This window comes from Natator depressus, chromosome 6 (genome assembly GCF_965152275.1).
Source record: "Natator depressus isolate rNatDep1 chromosome 6, rNatDep2.hap1, whole genome shotgun sequence".
In the NCBI taxonomy this organism is placed as follows: domain Eukaryota; kingdom Metazoa; phylum Chordata; order Testudines; family Cheloniidae; genus Natator; species Natator depressus.
In genome coordinates this window covers 79,455,056-79,470,325 of record NC_134239.1, presented here as the reverse complement: position 1 = coordinate 79,470,325, position 15,270 = coordinate 79,455,056, and the positions used below count along the sequence as shown (strand labels likewise).

General features: G+C 39.0%; 1 protein-coding gene and 1 long non-coding RNA gene across 6 annotated transcripts in view; both read left to right on the top strand.

Annotated features, from left to right (window-relative positions):
* The window catches only part of LOC141989305 (uncharacterized), a 65,602-nt gene extending 55,449 nt beyond the window's left edge, over nucleotides 1–10,153 (top strand). The window contains exon 3 of the long non-coding RNA XR_012639957.1: nucleotides 10,130–10,153. This is a non-coding gene — a long non-coding RNA (uncharacterized LOC141989305). The remainder of the gene's footprint in view (nucleotides 1–10,129) is intronic.
* Nucleotides 1–15,270, top strand: part of NOVA1 (NOVA alternative splicing regulator 1) — a 229,519-nt gene that overhangs the window by 64,380 nt on the left and 149,869 nt on the right. The window lies entirely within an intron of this gene.

Below are 15,270 nucleotides of genomic sequence, written 5' to 3'. Positions count from 1 at the left end.
CTCTACTGAAAGCATTATTTTCTGGATAGTAATTTTACTATCCTTGAATGTTATGACACTCTCAGTACTAGCTCTGTGAGGATGTTTATGTAACTTAATATGCCACATAATATCCTAGCAACTGGAAATGCCTCTTGCAGGTGTTGAAAGCAAGTTTAGATAGTTGTAGTTAGATTTATTTCTTACTGTGAGTACATGGCATGTATGCTAGGCTTTAACTCTTAGCAGAATATATTTTACAGGTTCAAAATTTCAGTGGTGGTGTTTTCTTAGAGGACTGTGGACATGCTTCCTAAAATAATGAAGGAGAGGGGAAGAGATGATTTGTAGGTAGCAAACTGGCAGAGTTCTGTTTTGAAAACTTTTGGGTTTGTGGCATCATTGCAGTAATATAGTAGAACCCTTGTTTTATTAACTAATTGGGAATTGAGTTCATAAAATTAAACAATAGGTGCAGTGTATAAATTGCAATGTAGTGCAGCGCATCACTTTCTTCTTGTCCTTCAAACCACTGCATACAATTTCCAATTGAAGGCATTGGAATCTAAAGAGATGTCAACTTGTTCTTCATCAACATCGCTTCTGTTGGGTGATTTTCTGCCTCCCTCTCTTGCTCACCCAATCAGGAAAATGGTTTGTATAACTGGTCTTCCATAAGATTGGTGTTTGTAAAATCAAGATTCTACTGTAGTTGTGTTTATGGCACCTAGACACGTATGGATATCTGTTGTTGTTGTTTATTAATAAAATATTCTAACAAATTTTCATTATTAAACAAATTTCTACAATTATGGCATCTTGATGCTTTTTCCAAAATGTATATTTTAAAAAAAAGACTAATTATCTGTGCTAAGCATCTATAAACAGAATGCATAGTAATAAACCTGATCTTTATAACCATTGCATTTGTTGTTTAAAATGACAAAATTCCAAAATCATTTCTTTTCACAATTTGTCATCAAGTAAATTTCCAACTTTGGCTGATACTCTGCAAGTAAAGTTTTAGTCCAGAAAGGATGTGTACCGTGGACTTAAATCCTTCTTTAGGTTTTGATTCAAATCCTGAGACACCCTTCCTGTATTAGGGGCCTGCTCTCTCTCATAGCCCTGCAATTTAAGACAAGGAAAAGAGAGCTATTGTCTATCGTATAGTAATTTGATTTTTGGCTCAATGATGGGTATCCATTATGATATCCTGAATAATAATAAAACATTTGAGTCACCCTAAAATGGTACTATATGCATTTATGGTGGTAATGGAATATTTTTCCTGCAAGATCTCTGGCAGTCTGTACCGGCTAATTACTCTTGCTCGCAGGATGTGATGGTGTTCTCAGTTTTGTCAACCATAGACACAAAATGACACAAATGACTTGTCTCTTTGGCATCTTCTCCCAGTTTTCTGCCTTTGTGCTGGAGACCAGACCAGTGCAGCTCCTGCAGAAAGTGAGAATTTCTGGACAAAATTTGCTGTTTAATTTACTGTAGTGTTGTTTCCTGTCTCTTCTTTAAATTTCTCTGACAGCTAAGCAGAACCTCTTGAAATGTGAACCTCCTGAGCTCCCTTATTGCTTATACATACTCTCCCAGAGTTCCACCTAGGTCAGGGGCGGGCAAACTTTTTGGCCTGAGGACTGCATCGGGTTTCTGAAATTGTATGGAGGGCCAGTTAGGGGAGGCTGTGCCTCCCCAAACAGCCAGGCATGGCCCCTCCCCCCACACTTCTCGCCCCCTTACGGCCCCCCCCCCGGACTCCTACCCCATCCAACCCCCCCGTTGCCTGATGGCCCCCTGAACCCCCTGCCCCATCCAACCCCACCTCTCCTTCCTGAATGCCCCACCCCTTCTCCCTGACCCCCCCAGACACCACGCCCTTAACTGCCCCCCGTGGACCCATCCAGGCCCCCTGCTCCCATTCAACCTTCCTGTTCCCCGCCCTCTGACCATCCTGACCCCTATCCACACCCCCGGCCCCTGACCCCTCCCCCCCAACTCCCCTGCCCTCTATCCAACCCCCCCCCCACCGCTCCCTGCCCCCTTACCGCGCTGCCTGGAGCACTGGTGGCTGGCAGCGCGGCTGCAGCAAGAGCAGCTGCCACGCAGCACAGAGCAGTGGGTCAGGCCAGGCTCTGCAGCTGCGCTGCCCCAGGAGCTCGCCGCTCCGCTGCCCAGCGCATTGCGCCGGCGGCGCAGTGAGCTGAGGCTGCGGGGAGAGGGGGGAACAGCCGGGGGGATCCGGAGGCTAGTCTCCAGGGCCAGGAGCTCCGGGGCCGGGCAGGATGGTCCCGTGGGCTGGGTGTGGCCTGCGGGCCGTAGTTTGCCCACCTCTGACCTAGGTTGTGATCTCTCTGGGTTTCTAGTTCAGCCCGTTTGGGGACAGTGTTGCAGGAAAGCAAGGAACGGAGAATTAGCAAAGGAATTTCTTAACAGTGACGTTACTCTTAAAAGCACTTGGAGTTACAGATCTTCGAAAAACAACACAAGTCCTGAGGGGCACATTCCCCTGTCTGATCTTAGCCCTTCTTGTGAGTCTGGGGTTTGTCAGACTGGACAGTCTCTCTCTTGTTCTCTCTCTCCTGCAAGCCCTTCTTTCCTATGGTAGTGGTCAGCATCCTTACACACAGCAGTGCATATGTCTTAAGTAGAGTCTGTTTCTTTGCCATGTACTCCACCGGGACTCTCCAACCCGTTCCTCCAGTCATACATACCCCACCTGAAAGTCCCTTTGTAGAGGAACTGTTGTTCCCTGGGGGTGGTTCAGCAACTGAGAGTCATTCAGAGTTGATAGCTCCATATAGTTCTCCCTGATACTTCATTGAAGAACTATCAGATGCTTTTCTGATGCTGGGCACTGTTTGCAGTACAAAATGGGGTTCATAACTTGATACAGACATATTATTTGAGGCATATTATTTGAAAAGTATTGCCACTATCTGGACTGCAAAAGGAGAGGTAACACAGAGGAGATAAGTAAAACTGGTACATGATCCAGTCCAGTTGTATACTCATTATTAATCTCCAACAGCATAGAGTACTCTTCTCCTAAAAGTCAGCACTGCTTAAAGTCCAGTTACCTTATTTTATTATATATTTTTAGTGAAGGGGAGAATTTATTTGGTGTGTTTTGAACTTACTAGAGCTTACTTGCTTTTTTTCCAAGCAGTTCCTCCTGTTTTTGGGGACAGAAAATGTTTTATTTCTTTGAAGTTGGTCAATCAAAATATATTTTACATAGGGAGTCTGAAATCCCAGACTAGTTATTTAGCCATTTCTGTTCTTACATACTTTTAAAAAAAAAGTATATATAAAATATGGAATATGGAATGGCATGCTGTGATATTAAAAATTTTTATCAGCATGATTTTGGGATGGCTGTATTAGTCATAAATATGCTTATACATGTCATGCCAAATAAGTGTCAATAAGCCCCTTGTATTACACTATCAATTAATCTTTTTAAAGCTTATATTTTACTGAAAAATTATTCTAGTGTTGCTTTACAAATTTATCAGTGTTATTTTAGGTATCGATCCTTTGTAAATCCAAGTGCCTTTGTTACAATGATACTGACCTTACCATGTTCGGAGGAGCTATTAAAAATAATCTAAAAATAACCTGAAATAGCTTTCCAGTACTTCAAAATGTCATAATTTTAAAGTCCATTATCTTGGGCTCCTCTAAAGCTAGAAGCGAGTCCTATATTACACTGAAAAGTTGAGACTCTTCTTTCCCAAAGACGTAAAGTTGTTGCCAAGATAGCACATTTGAAGGTCATAGTAGTTTTGAGCTTTTATGTCCAGAACAGCGGTTAATAGTCTAGGACTGGATATTGCCTATCCTGGTTCTTGTGGAATTGTGAATTTGGTGGGTAAATTTCACATTTGTGGGAAGGAGGAGGAAACGTTGATCTGGGGGGGTTGAATTAAAAAAAAAAAATCTGTGACTACCAAGACAAATTGGCCAAAAATGTTCTAATAAACCCAGGGGAGATTGCTTATTAAAGATATAGGCGGTGAAGTGGTCTGTGGCACAGAAAAAATACGTGTATTCCATTTTTCATGGTTTATCAAAGGAGTATTACGTAAGTGGCACATACACACATTATATCCTCTTGTCCTCCAAACCTCCCCCTCACAACAACCCATATTAAGATTGCAAAACTGAGTACTCAGAATTTTAGAATGTCTAGAACTAAGGTTGTTTCAGGTAGTGGACACGGGGCATGGAAAGTGTCGGCCATAATGATTGCAATTTGGCAAAGTTATAAGTAACTGAAAACTGGGTCTTGCTATTGGGAAGTGTTGGACTGCCTTAACTACAGGTGGTGCTATCAAACCCACCTCTAATACATGTAAGCGGTAGGAATAATATAACATTCTTAAATTTTTTAGAAATTGATGTTGGCCACTGGAGAAGTGTTGGTTGATTGAGCATTGTTTTTTAGCAGGCTAAGAAATGGCGGCAGGGGAGAAACAGTTGTAAAGGCCTTGAAGGTGAGAACAAGAAATGTTAGCTTAATTTTGATGGGATTTTTTATTGCATTGGGTTGTAATACTCTACTTTTCTAATTGTGGTCCTTATTGTGCCCTTTAGAGGGTTCTCCTCATGCCAACTCCAGCTTTCTGTGGGGGTTCTACAGGGGTCTGGCTTGGTCACCTTCTCTTCTGCCTTTGTACTCTTTTGCTGAGTAACCGTATCCACAAACACAAATTCAGCTGCCATCTCTATGCAGGTAACTCTTAGATCTATCTCTCTAAGACGTCAGGCCTGTTTCCTGTCCAAGGTAAAATCTGTCTGTCTTTCTCTCTCTGACATCTCCTTGTGGATGTCTGTCAGCTCATGGCTAAAACAGAGCTCTTAATCTCCCCAGCCCCTCTCTACTACCTGTTTTCTTGATCACTGGGAACACCAGGACAGCTTCCATTGGTTACTATTTTTAAGAGTGTAAATCAACCAGCAAAATGAACTCATTCAGCTGCCAACCTTTGCTGAAGAGGATGTCTACAAGCTGGTCAGTACACACACATTTTCTTGGCCTTTCCACACATGCTAATCACACATACATAAAAATCCACAGAAGATACTAACAGAACATGCATTTTGTTAAAACGTAACCTTTGTGTGTGTGTGTTGCTTTTTTTAAACATTCCCTCACATCTGAGGGCTACATTTTCAGAATATTAACAGTAGAAACTAGGAAATGCACCATCACCTCCTATTGCTCCAAAAAGACCGCATGACTAGAGAAAATGAGGGCTCTTGACCTCCACTGGAACAGGATATTAAGCTAGATGGACCATTGGTCTGATCCAGTATGGCTATTCTTATGTTCTTATTCAATATGAACTACAATAGCTGTGGTTTCCATTAGCGTAAAAATTTCCTTTCTGTGTAAAATGTAGGATCCAGTGACTCTGAAAGGATTACAACACGTTTTTGCTAATTTTTTTTCCATATCTAGTATTAAGGTTGCTTTTACCGATAGGTACTTGGTCATTACAGGATGCAGATCTACAGCTGTGTCAAAGGCTGTTTCAAGGAAATACCTCTGGCTTTTTGGCAGGCTCAATGGAGATTTTATTGCCAATACTGGAGCTGCATCAGAGCTTATTATATGGTTACTCTGCTCAAGAAAATTCCTTAATTTCCTGCCCTGTTTCAGGTTAGAACATAAGAATGGCCCTACTGGGTCAGACCAAAGGTCCCTCTAGCCCAGTATCCTGTCTTCCGACAGTGGCCAGTGAACAGGAAATGAACAGAACAGGTAATCATCAAGTGATCCATCCCCTGTTGTTCATTCCCAGCTTCTGGCAAACAGAAGCTAGGGACACCATTTCTGCCCATCCTGGCTAATAGCCATTGATGTACCTATCCTCCATGAATTTATCTATTTCTTTTTTGAACCCTGTTATGGTCTTGGCCTTCACAACATCCTCTGGCAGGGAGTTTCACTTGTGTGAAGAAATACTTCCTTTTATTTCTTTTAAACCATAGTTCTTGTTTACTACTACTCATAACACAACACTTCATCTACTTTCTCTACACCAGTCATGATTTTATAGACCTCAATCATATCTCCCCTTAGCAGTCTCTTTTCCAAGCTGAAAAGTCCCAGTCTTATTAATCTCTTCTCATACGAAAGCCGTTCCATACCCCTAATAATTTTTGTTGCCCTTTTCTGAACTTTTTCCAGTTCCAATATATCTTTTTCGAGATGGGGCAACCACATCTGCACACAGTATTCAAGATGTGGGCGTACCTTGGATTTATGTAGGGGCAACATGATATTTTCTGTCACATTATCTATCCCTTTCTTAATTATTCCCAGCATTCTGTTCACTTTTTTGACTGCCGCTGCACATTGAGTGGATGTTTTCAGAGAACTATCCACAATGACTCCAAGATCTTGAGTGGTAACAGCTAATTTAGACCCTATCATTTTATATGTATTGTTGGGATTCTGCTTTCCAATGTGCATTACTTTGCATTTATCAACATTAAATTTAATCTGCCATTTCGTGGCCCAGTCACCCAGTTTTGAGAGATCCTTTTGTAACTCTTCACAGTCTACTAAAGATAGTGAAGACACAGGCAATTTTGTATCATCTGCAAATTTTATCACCTCACTGTTTACCCGTTTTTCCAGATCATTTATGAATATGTTGAATAGGACTGGTCCCAGAACAGACCCCTGGGGGACACCACTGTTTACTCCTCTCAGTTCTGAAAACTGACCATTTATACCTATCCTTTGTTTCCTGTCTTTTAACCAGTTACCAGTCCATGAGAGCACTTTCCCTCTTATCCCATGGCAGCTTACTTTGGGTAAGAGCCTTTGGTGAGGGACCTTGTCAAAGGTTTTCTGAAAATCTAAGTACACTATATCCACGGGATCCCCTTGGTCCACATGCTCGTTGACCCCCTCAAATAATTCTATTGGATTGGTGAGGCATGATTTCCCTTTACTAAAACCATGTTGACTCTTCCTCAACGAATTATGTTCATCTATATGTCTGATAATTTCTGTTATCTACCTGCTGGCATTCCTGTGATAATTACTAAACACTGCAGGGCAGAAAGAAATTGAAAGCTTTGGAACTCATTTTCCATATTGAGAAATTTTATCTTTATCATTACAAGCTAAATGTCTCTGGGCGCACTGTGAAGAGCGAAGCTATGCAAAATATTGTAAGCTAAGTATTTAGGAGACAGAATTGATGCTGTATTTCCCATACAGCAGTGAAACTTAATAAAAATATATATTTGAATCTTGGAAGAGCGATAGTATAGATGTATTTTGGCTCTGACATTTTTAACTATTAACATGATATCAAACTTTACATTTAAATTAAGGATTTTTTAATAAATGGAGGATTACAAGTATAGGTATTTGTCAGATTTGTAAATAAAGTAATAATATGGTGGTTTGAGTTGGTCTGAAATGTGATAAAAGGTGATTTGAAATACTATTTCAGTCATTAGAAAAAGTATTTTGTAGTCCGTTTTATTGGGTTTTTTGTTCGTTTGTTTTCCAAAGACAGGCAAAGATGGGCACTACTGAAAGTGGGAGTTGCAAAAGAGATCATTGTGGTTCCCTGAACTTGAAGTTTGTTCTGAACTAGCCCTGGCCCACTTTACATTAGAGCAAGATAATGGCTGCACTAAAGTATTGTTACCCCATTTAACTCCAGTTAGGAGAAAACATGGGTGATTGTAAATAAATAAAACTGTAAAGAAATACTGAAGAACATACAAAGTCCTGTTTCTCTGAATGCAGAAGGAATCTAATAGCAGGAAACAGCTTCTTTTGCTCACAGCAGCAAAACCACTCTTTTTTTTTTTTTTTTTTTTTAAAGCTGCACCGCCAACCTAAAAATCTGTCCCCAAGCTTCTTCCACAGTCATACATTGTGCTTTCAACTTGCTGTCCATGTAGCTTTCTGGTTCTCTTTGTGTTCTGAAATGTCACACATACTGCTGTTTTAGGTGGAGGCCTGTGGTTAATGTATTCTTATAGTTATGTTAATTGAAGGGTTTGTTCACACCCATTAATCTCATCCAGGTTCAGGATTAATGCAGTCACCAGTGCCTCTGGGCATAACAGTAGACAGGCTGCTGGTGGCCCCCAAAAGCCTGTCTGCCAGCTGGGATTTTTCAAAATGCACTGGGTTCCAGCCACACCATCACTCTGTCCCCAGTGCCAGGAGCTACATGATGGGGACAGTTGCATCAGAGCTGGCTATTCCAGATGGGGACTGGGGAAATCCTTAGACAGGGAGATCCAGATGCTTTTCAGTCCTTGCACAAGGACCAGATCACAGCTTTGGATCTGACTTCAGCAAATTTGATTTATATTTATTGTATATTCAGTTGGCTTAGTATTATGTTTGCCTGAGATGTTGAGGTACAGGCACAAAATTAGTGTAGAATTTTTTTCTTCTGCAAAGATCGGGGGAGGGGGGGAGGTTTGTTTGTTTCTTGTTGAGTTGAGACTATATTATATAGTGAAGTAAGAGTCTTTTTTGTATTTTATCTAAGATCACGTGTACAAAGGTATCAAATTAATATCTGATACATATTGTATTGGCAGTCTACCTTCTGTCTTATTGGAAGGGGATGGATCCAAGAGGTCTTTTGCATCTTTAATTATGTGATCCTAATGTTAATAAGGTGAAATACAAAAAGCTGTCGGGCTCTGGACATATTTTCAGTAAAGAAGAGTTGCTGAAGGACTTAATGTAAGCTCCATAGTATATTGATTCTATGAAATATTTGCTGTGAACAATCAGTGCTTTAAATGAATTCTTCTTAACCACCACTGCATACACTGCAGATTTTAAATAAAAGGTGAGGGGACTGTTTGTTAGAAAACTATTATTAAATACCAGGTTTCTTGAAACAGTCCCTCTCAATAAATATTTTTGCCTATGTGCTTCTCTGTACTGAAGACGTGTTATCAAGCAGTTTTGTTGCATTGGTGACAGCAGCTGAAAAGGTGTAAAATAACATGGTATTTTACCTGAATTTGTTCTTTAGAATTACTGATTGTTTTTGTGATAATTTATATTTTATCCCACAACTTTTTTGGAATGCTAACATGGCTGGAGAAAAGCTAAGGTAGTACAGAGACTGCTCCTTTAGAGAAATCCTCACCAACATGATTGTATCATCCTGGAAAAAATATATTAAACATAGAATCGGTTGGAAAATTCACTTCGGGATGACCGCATTATAGCTTGTACTGCTAAATGCATCTCTCTCTATATATAATCTATATTTTTAATTCACTATGCCTTCCTTGTCCTCCTATAACTGTCCACCATGCCACCATTCTTTCCTTCATCAGGTATTTCTTTAAAGCCCACTCTTACAAGGCCTTGTCTATTCTAAACTTAGGGGAAATATCTCACTGTTGCCTGCCACTGGTGACACTTCAGCAGTAATTGCAGTGGTAGGAGTATTAGTGTAGAGGTTTATTTATTGCTGTAGTCTCCAGCTGCAGTCAGTATTTTTACTACGGTATTCTCTAGACCTGGTTTAGACCACACAGTAGTAAAAATACTAGTGCCTTGTTTGCACTGAACTTCCACTCTTGCTACCACTGATGGAGTTGCACCAATCGTTACGCAATAGTGGGAGAGTTTAAACAAAAATAAAAAAGAGCACTAAGGAAAGCATAGCTCAAGAGGCCGATAAACTTTCCCTTTTCCTCCAATTAAGTATCAGTAGTACAGATGTGAAATTGAGAGTGCAAGTGATATTTAAAAATTAATTAAAAGTAGAACAAGCAAGACATTTGTCTTCACTGCTTAGTTGTTTTTGTTTTTATTTGTTGTATCCCATTCCTTTTTCCTCAGTGGTATTTTTCTGTTTCGATAACTCCCTGAAGATAGGGACCTTGTCTACTTATCATTATGGAAAGCACCAGTACACCTTATTATAATAATCGTGTATCTGAAGGGCATGCAACCTAAAAGAAGGGGCAGCAGGGAAAGCTCATGGCTACTGACAAGACCCTATACTCCATGTTAAAGCACCATTTTAGTCATCACCAAAATCTTTTTCATAAATAGTTCCAGAGTGCCAAGGACCCAATGATCCAGTGGACACTGGTATTTTATATTTTTCAGGACCACAATGGAGCTGAGCTGATCCTGCCAACTTCCTCTACGTTTTCTGGGACCATGAAAGAACTGGCAACCCTACCTTTTAATACTGATTTATTTGTAGTTCATTTATGAAAACTATTCAACAAATCCCAAGATCAGAGAGTAATTTGTAATAACTTGTAAGCCACTGTTAAAAAGGAATTAAAATGAATAGAGCTTCTTGACACTGATAGTTTTTAAATTACTATTGTTTGCATCAGTTTAATATCTTTAATATTTGAGTATTACCATGGGATCATCAGAATTAAATATGGAAAAGACCTATTGTCGTCGTCTAGATCGTGCCCTTTTAATTTCCTCAGGTGTATATATATTTTTTCATGTATTTTCTGTACATTTAAAGGCTTGAAATTGTGACTATATAGTGAGGTTATTTTTGTGCTTTGTATATTTTCTGTTAATTTTGCCTTATTTAGATAAGTGCCGTTTAAAATATATCTTGATATGTAAGCTTTTTGTGATTTAGTTCACATAGTAATGTAAGATTGTTTGTTTGTTTGTATTTCTACTCACTTTTTTTCTGAAGTACATTTTCATCTTGTTAAATATAAGCCTGTGTATTAAGTTGTGTATTGCACAGATACGTTTAGGGCCGGGCCCAATCCAATTCCTACTGAAGTAATGAGAATCTTTCCTTTGGCTTCAATAGAAGTTGGATCAGACTCTTAAGCCAGAGTTGTCTGTAGCCAGCTTTTGCACTGTATTAGTCTGTTGTGTTGAGAATGATCTGCTACATCAATAAAGCCCTGATTTCTTTGTACAATGGAAGTCTATGGAGAGAAGGGGTTACCATGAAATATTGTTCATTCTTTGTTATGGTTAAACAAGATGAATATTTTTTCATCAACATTTTTGTTACTTAACAGATAGATAAATAACTGGATTTTGTTTTGTTTTTGAGGCTTGCTTGGCCTGCTAGTGAGATTAAATAGAGGGAGCTGGGATCAGAGCAATAGAATTTTTTTTTCTGGATTCAAGATTTTCCCTAGTTAATATGCATGCTGTAGAAGGTTAATTCAAAGGGCCTGATTTTTTTTATACGTAAGGTAGCGTATCTCAGATTTAATACTTGTGTAATATTATCTAATTATTATTTGTAGTTCTAAAGAAAACACTTAACTGCCAAGAATCACAAAAACATAAAATATTAAGCATTACTTCATGCAGAGAGCTTATTACATTGGTCCTCTCTCTGCACTGACTTCCTGTTCTGTTTCTACGGGTGGTTTTAAAGGTATTTTTGTTTTTGACCTTTAAGTCCCTGAATAGCTTGGGACTTGGCTGTGTGACAGACCATCTCTCTTTTTAGGTGTTATCACCATAGTTAACATCAGGAGAGTTGCTTAAGCTACCGAGACCCTCATTTAAAAGAGTCTTAGTGAATTTTCCATGTTGGGTCAAGGGACTCTAGAACTATTTTGCCATCCTGATCCGCCAGAGCCTAGATTTGTTAGCATTCAGAGCACACAACCAGTCTATTTTACCCGCTGTCTTTTCCTGAAGTTAGTTGAGGATTTTTGAGGGCTTATAATTTTTATTGTATTTTATTTTATTCTTTTTTTTTAGGTGAGTATTATTCAGATTTGGGTTATTTTGGATTCAACTGGTTATATTTTGTGACTTATTTTTTGTATATTTTAAATATTTTAAAAAACCACCATTTCTTTGGTATCTGGGGCCTGTGCACCTGGGCTTTTGGTTTGAAAATTTGATTCTGGAACATCAGATCCTATATTAATTTTGAATATGTCTCAGCATAACCAGTATGAATAAAAGTTGGTGAGAGATGATGAATTATGTACTTGCTGCCGTTTCAGTTTGACTGGCAGAGGGTAAAGTGTGTAAATTGCATATTTCCTTGTTCACTTTTGAATTTTTAAATGATAGTATGTTCTGTTTAGAACTTGGTTTGTTTTTAATAATTAATTGATAATTGCAGTCGATAATATACCACCTTGCTTTCCATCATGTTTCTGTAATTTGTGTTCTGGTTTTTTTAATAAATGCCCCTATACGCAGACAATATTTTTTGTAGATAAATTATATTCATTTTGTTTTTAATTTCTCAAATCTGCAGATTGGATTTAGTGTTGCATTTATAATGTTGAGCGAACTTGTTTTCTGTCTCCTCTTGTAAGAGAAAACTTCATATTGAATTTTTAGTGATTTGTTTTACTGAACTTGTCGAAAAAAGTTTGTGTAATTTGCTAAAAAGGTTTGCAGAATTAAAGACAGTTACAGTATAATGCACTCTTACTCACCTTCTAATCTTAAAATCAAATGTAAAAATACCTTAACACTAGTTCTAGAATGCATAAGAGATATTAACTATTCCTCCAATTATTTGTCTATTTATACTGTTTACTATCTTCTTAAATGATTTTCATATAAGATGAATGGAAAAAAATTAGAATTTTAAATATCAGACTGTATTTTCTTATAAAATTGCATACTCTGTTGAGCTAAAAATAATGTTTGAGATGTATTTGCAAGAAAATGTAGTATATTTGTATATTTTTATTTAAATGTAATTTTGATTCTAATGATTTGATTTGTAATATTTAAATATATTTTTATTTCTTAATAACAGCCAATGACTATGAGAACAATATACAATAGTATTGTGGTAGTGCTCACCTTGTACGATGCACTTCCACATGGCTATGTGGACAAAATTCCCTATCTTGAAGATTTCACGTTCTAAGAAAGAAAAGCAACTTACAAAAGTAGGTGGAGTGAAAAAACATGCAGTGAAAATTATAAACTTCTTTGGATATCAACAATACCCTTCAGTCTAGACAGTGTCAATTAGTGAACTTTGTGTAGGTGTCTTGGTAGGGGTCTTCTGGAGAGATCTGAAGAAGTCCTATCAGGTCAGGTCTCACCTACAATATTTTGCTGGCATAGCTATTCTGTTGGGGATGTGATGAGATGTGATTTATGTCACACATAGCTGTACTGACAAAAGTTGCTAGTGAAGACACAGTTATACCTGAAAGATTGTGTTTTTGCCAGCATAGCAATGTACTGGAGCTCCACCACAGTGTAAAGAAGCGTGCTGTTAACAGTGTGAGAGTCTCAATGGAGAAATCCTTTCAGGAGCTCTGAGTGTTTAAAACAGGGAAAAAAAAAAAACAGTTCTCTGCTTTGCTAGTGAGGAGTCCAGTCTTGAAGAATTAAAAATAAAACACCTCTTCCAGGCCATATTAAGAGTATGTTCATTTTATATGGAGCATATCCAGTTCCTACTATCCAGTCCTAAAATCTCAGCTGCTTGCTGTGGAAATCCACAGGGGAAAGAAAGAGAAGAAACCTCCCTGCCCAAGGTCACGAAGTGACAGCAGAGCTGTTGCAGGAGGCCATTCCAGCCTAATTAAAGGAATAACTGATATGCGTTTTGGCAGAGAGGATGTAGTACTCAAGGCTCCATGCAGTGCCTCCCCTTTCCATCTCAGAATGGCCCCAAGAGCTACCACGGAGGGAGCCACAAGAGTCCTGGGCTCCTTAATGAATGGCATATGTATCCCCTGCACAGTGTCCCAAAACCTGCCAATCCTGTACAGCACAAACTAGGGGCTTGTCTATACTACAAAATTAGGTCAATTTAATTTAGGGCAACCTACATCCACCACAGTAATTCAGTTGGCTGTTGGTGTCCACACTACCCTCCTACCGGTGGAGCATGTCCTCATCAGGAGTGCTTGCACTGACTAAGTGGGGCATTGTGGAGCACTGACAGCTGAGTGTCTAGAAGGCAGTTCACTTAGCTCATTATTTCTTTTCAAAAGGGGCAAAAATGATAGAGTGCCTTCTCTGCGTCTAATAGTTCTTGTATGAAGTGTTCCTTAGGGTTCTGTCCATTATGCCTTCTATTTAATGTATGGCCGGTAGGAGTCATCTCCTTTTTGTGGAGCCCAAGTACTGCAGTGTCTATTTTCCCAGTGCCTTACAAATATGGATGGGAGAGAACTCTTAGACCCAACCCATATAACTGGGCAGTGATACTGGTAGGTATGGCTGAGCATAAAAGGTTAGAGTTCTGAGAGTGTCTTCCTTTGAAAGTGTTTGTCAAACCTTTGCTCATACTATTTACAGTCACACATTGCTGCTACTGGATTCTCAGGCGATAGCTATGAGACACATATTTTTTTTTACAATTGACCCAGTAGCTGTGACTGTTTCTCTCTGATTTGGACCTTGCTGTTGTGACCAATCCTCTGTAAAATGAAAGCTGGAATTACTGCAGTGCCTTCCACTTGGACTACCCTGAAGGCATATTGAAGCTGAAATTAGTAGTGAGAAAGTATTCTCAGCTGAGTGGGGTAAGCCATTATAAGCATGTAACACCAGCGTTTCGTGCTCTTCACCTGCTGCATTTTCAGTTTTAAGCATATTTCAGAGTGTTGGTTATGCTCTTTAAAGCTCTATATAGACTGGGACAAAGTTCTGAGAGATCACCTTTCTCTCTGTGTGTCTAGGCTTCCCATCTATCGATCTGTCTGCTTATATGGCCCTCTTCATCGCCTTTCATTTAACCAAAAGAAAAAAAAATAGAAGCAAAGTTCTTCCTTGATCTCTACTTTCTCCTCCTGCAGGAGCAGCTTGAAAGTAGCATTGTCCCCCCTCTTTTTCCTGCTTCTATCCCCATAAATGTGTGAGTATCTTGTGGAAAAGCTAAAATGAACAAATGGGTTTGGTATTTAGCTCTTGAGGCCATAAATTTTAGTGATTAGTGGGAGTGAGTTCCAATGTGTGATTCTGGCTCCTGTTGATATTTTGTCTCCTAAACTGATTGCCCCCCCACCCTTGTTTAATAATTCTGGCAGAACATAGCTGTTGCTGGAGGTCATGACTACACAGGGAGACATGATTGTTCCGATAACTAAGGCAAATATTATAAAAATCTTTAACCATAAGGGAAGAGACATTGAATTTAACTCAGTATTTGATGTGGAGCCAGTGTAGAGAATGAAACATCAGGATGATGTATTCAGTGACCTATGTTGCTAAGCAGATGAACTGCTGCATTTTGTACCAGTTGAATTTTTTTCGCTGTTTGACTTCATGCCCAGATATAGTGAATTGCAATAGTAAAGCATGGA